The sequence below is a fragment of the Cuculus canorus genome, chromosome 2 (genome assembly GCF_017976375.1).
Source record: "Cuculus canorus isolate bCucCan1 chromosome 2, bCucCan1.pri, whole genome shotgun sequence".
In the NCBI taxonomy this organism is placed as follows: Eukaryota; Metazoa; Chordata; class Aves; order Cuculiformes; family Cuculidae; genus Cuculus; species Cuculus canorus.
Window position 1 is genome coordinate 90805814 of NC_071402.1, and position 7952 is coordinate 90813765.

Below are 7952 nucleotides of genomic sequence, written 5' to 3' on the forward strand. Positions count from 1 at the left end.
GCTCTTGCCTGGTTACACCCATCAACTTCATACCTATGTTTCAAATGCTTCTGCTACTAATAGAAGTCTACAAGCCTCAAACCCAGTATCTTTCCATCTTATCTTTCAGCACTTTATAAATGAGTTAAATGGAGTTCTAACAAATAATCTATGTTTTTATATAAAAACACTATATAATCATGGCACAGAAATTGCATATAAGTCTTTGAAACACTGGATATTATAAATGTAGCGATTCAAATGTTAAAATGTAGAAGTATTCACAGAATCATAGAATGTTTGGGAGGATGTTTAAAGGTCATCTAGTTCAACACACCCACAAAACACAGGGACATCTTCAGCTAGATTCGGTTGCTCAGAGCCCAATCTAGCATAACCTTGAATGTTTCCAGGGATGGGGGATCTACAGCCTCTCTGGGCAACGTGTTCCAGCATTTCCCCACCCTCACTGTAAAAAATTTCTTCCTTTTGTCTAGTCTCAAGCTACCCTCTTTTTGTTTATAGAATCATAGAATCACCAGGTTGGAAAAGACCTCTTGGATCATCAAGTCTAACCATTCCTATCAACCACTAAACCATGTTCCTGAGCACCTCATCTACTCATTGCTTAAATACCTCCAGGCATGGTGACTCAACCACCACCCTGGGCAACATTTGCCAGTGCCCAATGACCCTTTCTGTGAAAAAATTTTTTGTGATGTCCAGCCTGAACCTCCCCTGGTGGAACTTGAGGCCATTCTCCCTTGTCCTGTCCCCTTGGGAGAAGAGGCCGGCTCCCTCCTTTCCGCAATCTCCTTTCAGGTAGTTGTAGAGAGCAATGAGGTCTCCTCTCAGCCTCCTCTTCTCAAGACTAAACAAGCCCAGTTCCCTCAGCTGCTCCTCATAAGACTTGTTCTCCAGCCCCCTCACCAGCTTCGTTGCTCTTCTCTGGACATGCTCCAGAGCCTCAACATCCTTCTTGTAGCAAAGGGCCCAGAACCGAACACAGTATTCAAGGTATGGCCTCATCAGTGCCAAGTACAGGGGCAGAATAACCTCCCTGGACCTGCTGGCCGTGCCGTTTCTGATACAAGCCGAGATTCCGTTGGCCTCCTTGGCCACCTGGGCACACTGCTGGCTCATGTTCAGTCAGCAGTGGACCAACACCCCCAGGTCCTTCTCCTCCAGGCAGCTTTCTAGCCACTCTTCTCCTAGTCTGTAGCACTGCACAGTGTTGTGGCCCCAGTGCAGGACCTGGCATTTGGCCTTATTAAACCTCATACCATTGGTCTCAGCCCAGTGGTCCAGCCTGTTCAGATCCCTTTGCAGAGCCTCCCTACCCTCCAGCAGACCAACACTTCACTCAGCTTAGTGTCATCCGCAAACTTAGTTAGGGTGCATTCAATCCCCTCATCCAGGTCATTGATAAAGACATTGAACAGGACTGGACCCAGCACTGAGCGCTGGGGGACACCACTTGTGACCGGACTCCAGCTGGAGTTAACTCCATATACTACCACTCTCTGGGCCTGGACTTCCAACCTATTGGATCTTGCGAGCTTTGTTCTGCTCCTCTAGCTCCTGGATATGTACACACAGGGAACAACTTTCCTTACTATTAAAGACTGAGGAAAAGAAGGTGTTAAGTACCTCAGCCTTGTCCTCATCCTTTGTCACAGTTGTTCCCTTTGCATCCAATAAGGACTGAATATTCTCTCTGGTCCTCCTTTTACTATTAATGTATTTATAGAAAGATTTTTTTTATTATCTTTCACCGATCTCGTGAATTATCTTCGCCAGTCTGAGCCCCTCTTGGGCTTTAGCCCTCCTGATTTTTCCTCTGCATGATCTAACTTCCTCCTTGTAGTCCACCCAAGATGCCTGTCACTTCTTCCAAAGTTCATAGACATTCCTTTTCTTTTTGATGTCCACCCATATCTCCCTGCTCAACCAGGCTGTTTCTTTCCCTGCTGGCTCATTTTCTGGCACATTGGGACAGCTTGCTCCTGTGCTGCCCAGATGTATTTCTTGAAGAGTACCCAGCCCTCATGGGCTCCCTTGCCCTTAAGGACTGTCTCCCATGGGACTTTATCAACGAGCCTTCTGAACAGTCCAAAGTCTGCCCTTTGGAAATTTAATGTGGTTGTTCTGTTAACTCCTCTCCTCAGCTCACCTAGAACTGAGAATTATACCATCTCATGATCGCTTTGCCCCAGGTGTCCTCCAACCATTACATCCCCTACAAGGCCTTCTCTGTTCACAAACAGCAGGTCCAGGAGGTTGCCTTCCCTTGTCAGCTCATGCACCAGTTGTGTGAGGAAGAAATCTCCAGGAACCTCCTAGACTGCTTCCTCTCTGCTGTACTGTAGCTCCAGTAGACATCTGGTAGATTAAAGTCTCCCACAAAGACAAGAGCTAGCGATCTTTGGACTTCTCCCAGTTGTTTATAGAAGAACTCGTCAGCTTCTTCTTCTTAGCTGGGTGATCTATAACAGAGTCTCGTCACAATATCTGCCTTCTTGTGTGCTCCTCTGATTTTTACCCACAGACACTCAATCCTGTCATGACCGTAATCAAGCTCAAGGGTATCAAAGCACTCTCTAACATAGAGGGCTACCTCACCACCTTTCCTGCCTTTCCTGTCACGCCTGAAGAGTTTATATCCCACCATAGCAGCACTCCAGTTATAGGAGATGTCCCACCAAGTTTCCATGAAGGCAACTATGTTGTAGCCTCCTTGCCCTATAATAGCTTCCAATTCCTCCTGTTTATTGCCCATGCTGTGTCCATTGGTGCAAATGCACTTCACCTGGGCTGTTATTCCCTCAGCTCTCATGCATGGAATAGCGTTCATTCCCAAATGACTGGTATTTGGATTATCTAACCCATCAGTGCCAATTACATCTTTTCTGTCACTAGATGTACTTGCCCCCACTCGCTCTGAGCTGACATACTGGAGGTCCTTGCCAATACACCATCTCTCAGGCACTGGAGTGCCACTTCCAGGCTCACTCCTGATTAGCCTGGCTTCATATCCCCCAGTCTGTCTCAGGCTGTAGACTCCAGCTGGAGTCCAGAAAAGGTGTAACAGCATACAAGCTTGGATAGTTTTCTGAACCTTTAAGATAAATGGTAAAGAGAAGGTTCTTTCCTTTTCTCCATCCCAGTGACTACCCCCTTTTATTGGAAGGTTTAATTTTAAACATAGTTATTAAAAACAGCAAGGTAACACCATAGTCTGCCAATATTTAAGGTGTCAAGGTAATTAAAACCTAGCCTGTATAAAACAATATAGGCTCATGGTATATACAAAGGGCACCAGTGTTTCCCAAGGAGCTGGTACTCCTGAGCAGCAGTCCAACCCCAGACAGCCACAGGGGGCTTGTGCTGAGAGCATGCCAGAGCTCAGCAAAGCTTGGCTTTACGGTGCTCAGAGAAAGCATGAAACAGCAACCCCATCCACAAGTCTTCCTTGCGTCAAATTTTGTCCCTTTGCTGCAGTCTCGGCCCCAGCTCTCAGTTTGTTCCAGGAGCACTTGAAGAGACAAGGAGTGACTGCAGGAGCTGGATTCTCACCCAGGAACAGCCCTGTTGGACATCAAGAGGACTGGTGGCTCCTAGAAAGTTTCCCATGTTGTGAGGGGTTCAACAGCCTACCGATCTCTGCTCCTGCAGGGCTTATGCTGTGCAAGAACCCCGTCAGGCATACTGATGACAGTGCAGAACTTCAAACACCCCTAGCACTGCAGAAATCTCAAAAGGGAAAACTCACCTTCTCTCAGATGCAGCTGGAAAGGGACAGTGATGGCACATTAGCTCGTATTGCATTTCTAAGACTTGTTGCTTTTCAACTAAAATATTAAATACTTTATTACAAGCACAGTAGGAGAAGTCGATTTTTATGGAGAGTGAAGGTATCTCCTCTAAAAAGTCTCATCCATTTGCTGAGAAATTTTCACTTGCCATCTTTCACTAGCAGGAGACCTACGCTGAGATACATGAGGCAGAAAACCTTGGTTCAGAGAGAACTGCAAGAAAAAGGAAGAGAATTCAGTAAAGCTTTTAATGTGAAGCTTTCCCTGTGGGAACATTTCTTGTATGATGCAGGCACACACAGAGATGGCAAAGGCATGGAAAAAAAGATTTTGGCCTGAAAGAAAGAATTTAAACTTGGTTTAGGACTAACTTGATGTTGGATTTGCACAACAGAGAGGGGGAAAAGATCTGAAATAAAAGAAACTCTTAAGAGGAAACCCCATTGCTGAGATTAGATCGAGCACTACCCAAATCTGTATTTGAAAAAGTTTTGCAAACACACTACTTGGCTATGAACATAGGAAAACAACATACTCATGACTATTTTGGCAAAAGTCATAGTGTAGGTGCAGTCATACGCATGCGAGCAAGAGGCCCCACTGGAGCACCAGACCTCATGACTAGTTAAACCTCTGCAGGGAACCCAGAAAGTAATTAAAACAATTCAAGGGCAAGAATGCCATGTGAGCACAAAACAGAGCATGAAAAACACATAGCTTTTTTGCTCTGGTATGCAGGCTCTGCTTCAGATACAAAACTCCTTGCATCAGTTGGTAGAAGGTAGAGGAATCAAGGCTAGAGCAGAATAATTTGCCTTAGTGAGAAGGAGAGGAGAGGAGAGGAGAGGAGAGGAGAGGAGAGGAGAGGAGAGGAGAGGAGAGGAGAGGAGAGGAGAGGAGAGGAGAGGAGAGGAGAGGAGAGGAGAGGAGAGGAGAGGAGAGGAGAGGAGAGGAGAGGAGAGGAGAGGAGAGGAGAGGAGAGGAGAGGAGAGGAGAGGAGAGGAGAGGAGAGGAGAGGAGTTGCACAACTTGTGCAACTCTCTATCAGGTCTATGTCTGAGAGACACAGTGGAAGCAAGTATAGAGGGATAGGCTTGCACTCTGGCACCAAGAATTATGAGTGGGAAGGGTGGCAGACTTATAATAAAATAGTTAAGTCTTATTTATAAGACCTGAGAATGAAAATTAGTTTTATATTTGGTTGAAACTCTGCAAAATTATACTATAGTAAATTAATGGTAACAGTGTATCTATTAACACTATATCTATAATTAGGCTACTTAATATTATGTTGTTTAATCAATAGATGTTGCTGTCTATTAAATCAGTTATGACTCAATATTGACTGCAATCTAAAAGGGAAGAATTGGACCCTGAAGTAACAAGGAAAAACAAAAAAACAAACCCAAAAATAATGCAAGCCAAATTTCTCTACCTCTATGCTTTCTCAATGAAGCTGAGACTGGCTATTAGTTATAGGTATGAGAGGCTAGTGGTATAAGCTATATGGGAGTGGGAGTTGTGATTTGCTAATACAGCTATGTCAGCAGCTTTGTATCAGCCAACCCAAGAAGTTATAGACATTGATGCAAGAATTTACTGCTTACCAGTCTGCTATCTTTATATCTTTTAAACTTCCCAAGTATATTACAGATAAAATACTCTTCTTGATAAGGAACAAGAGTCTTTTCCACTCTCTAATACTGCAGAAGCATCCAAAAAGGTGAGGAGTGTTCTAGATATATGAAGTCACTGCCCCTCTTTAAGTAAATGGCTTTCTTTACAGGCATTTTTGAACTTCTTATCTCCATGGTCAAAACCTTCAATCAGACAGATAAAGAAACATGCTTGTTGGCTAGCTAAGCAACCTACCAAAACAGAATTGCCACTGCCAGTACAGATACCACTTCATTTAGATGTAGTGTCTCATCCCACAGGCTTTGGCTGTTTGAAGGGAAAGCAGTTCTCAGAACAGATGGAGTTGGTAATAAAGCTCTTTCTAGGAGATACAAGGATTACACAGGGAAGGAAATGGTGAAACAACGTCTGGAGTACATGTTGCAAACTTGAACCACTCAAATTAAAATTCTCTTCCCACTGAGAACAACATGGTGGGGGAAAATGGAAGCAACAGTGAAACTTTCCCAAACATTAGCTACCATGGTTGTTTCCCCTCAGAACACTGGCTATCCGAAAATTACTTGAGATTCAAGTTCTAGCCTCATATCCACAAAAAAAAAACCCTTGTGACTTGTCATTTTGAGTTAGTGTCAGGAGCACTGCCAAAAAAACAGGATGAAATAGCTGTCTCAAAAGAGCAAAAGAGAGTCTACGCACCAGACGGGGAAATGGTGCAGTCATTTGCCTGTGTGTAGCAGAGCTCTTAAGCTCATCTACAGAGCCACAATTGGTTTCCACTAGGAGATCTACCCCAGCCATCCTGGTTTCAGTGAAGCAGGAACACTTGTATCCTCAAAGTTCAGTCTTGTTCCACTTTCCTGGGCTGTCTGCTTGTGCTTAGACTGAAATCCCTGCAAGGCGAGGCCCGGACTCATGGATATCTGCAGAGAAGCTACCACAGGACTTCTGCAAAGATGAAAGACTATGTAGAGTCAGCACTTTGAAAGCCACAAGCACCAGCAAGAGTGTTCCAACAGAATGAGGTGGGAAGAAGGAAGAGAAGGTAAAGAACAAGTCCAATATCAAACTTCTAGTCCAGAATAAAGCTCCATTTAATCTGGTAACCTCTGACCAGCAGTGTGGACACATAGGTGTGCAGACAACAGTAAGAGCAGGGCAACCACTTATGGTACTTCTCCCATGTATTTTCCAAGCTTCCAATGATTTTCATCTCAGGAGAGGTCCTGAGCCTGATTTGGTTTATTTAGTGATCACCAGTGGCTCTCTCTTTGAAGAATTTGACCCATCATTTGATTTGTTTTGTTCGTTGTTGTTGAGCCTTAAGCTGGTATTTTAAATGAAGGACCATGAAGATGCCATTCCTAAAAGAAAATCTGGAGGTTATGTTCTCACAATCCTTATCTGAAGTATTTGTATTTTGTAATAAATCGTCACTGTCTTTGTAGACCTTAGCGGGAAAGGATTTTTACTTTACATTATTCTATTTTAAATGCATTACAGTAATGCTAGACATTGTCTCTCCTTACTATTCTCTTTGCAATTGCCCTTGCTTTCATCAAGTATCAGCCAGGTACAACCAAAGCCCAGTCAATCGAGACAGATCTGTAACCCAAATCTGTTTACATGACTTATACATGTTCTATGCCTAAGGACAGTTGCCTGGATTCTCACCCTGTCCCTGGACATATAATTTACTATTACAATTGCATCCAAAAACATGAAGCAGGCCTGAGCCCCATTATTCAATGCAAGGTCTCTCGGATTACATCGACTTGGCTTTTGAATTTAATATTTTGTGGCTGAATTCTTGGCCTCCTCTTTAATCTATAGGATTACTTCTATTATCTTAGTTCAGGCCAGGGTTTTGCCTGAGGAACAGCTCTATTAGTATAGTAAGGTTTGGAAGGGACCTTAAAGCTCTATTGTTTAGCATTATTTCATAATTGTCTTGTTAGGTGTGTTCCTGTTTGCTAAAGTACATAGGCTCTCCCCCCTTCAACTTTATTTAGTGGCAGAGTAAATGATGTTTGCAGCCTTCATAGCAAGAAAGACAGAAATGGCCAAAGTGATCTTTTCTCCAACTCTGTTGTGCTACAGAGCCAATTTCTCCTTGTCTCCAGCTCAGAGAAGATTATTACAGACATTTGCTTTAAGATTGAATTTAGCTTGCAGCTTTTTTCCAGTTAGTGTTCTGTCCAGGAAAGACCTTTTTGGCAACGGCAGTTTGACATTCCATTCCAGTCCTGGATCATAAGCTGAATTGAAGGAGTTTACTGGAGATACTTTTCCCTTCTTTCCTTATGGATCATTCCCTGCTATTTGCAATGGCTTCTGGGTTTTTTCAGAAAGCACAGCTTAAAAAAAATCTAGTGTGAATAACAAGTGCACAGTGTCAATAGTGGGCAGCTAAAGAACCAGAAAGAAGGAAAAGCATTGAGTCTATGTCTCCATGATTGGATATACTGTTAAATAGTACATTCCTAAGAACCATTGAACAAAGCGAACATTAATGCAGTG

The 7952-nt window shown here is 43.5% G+C and overlaps 1 long non-coding RNA gene across 1 annotated transcript in view; it reads right to left on the reverse strand.

Moving 5' to 3' along the window:
* The window catches only part of LOC128851227 (uncharacterized), a 76143-nt gene that overhangs the window by 29601 nt on the left and 38590 nt on the right, over positions 1 to 7952 (reverse strand). The gene's annotated exons all lie outside the window — the stretch shown is intronic.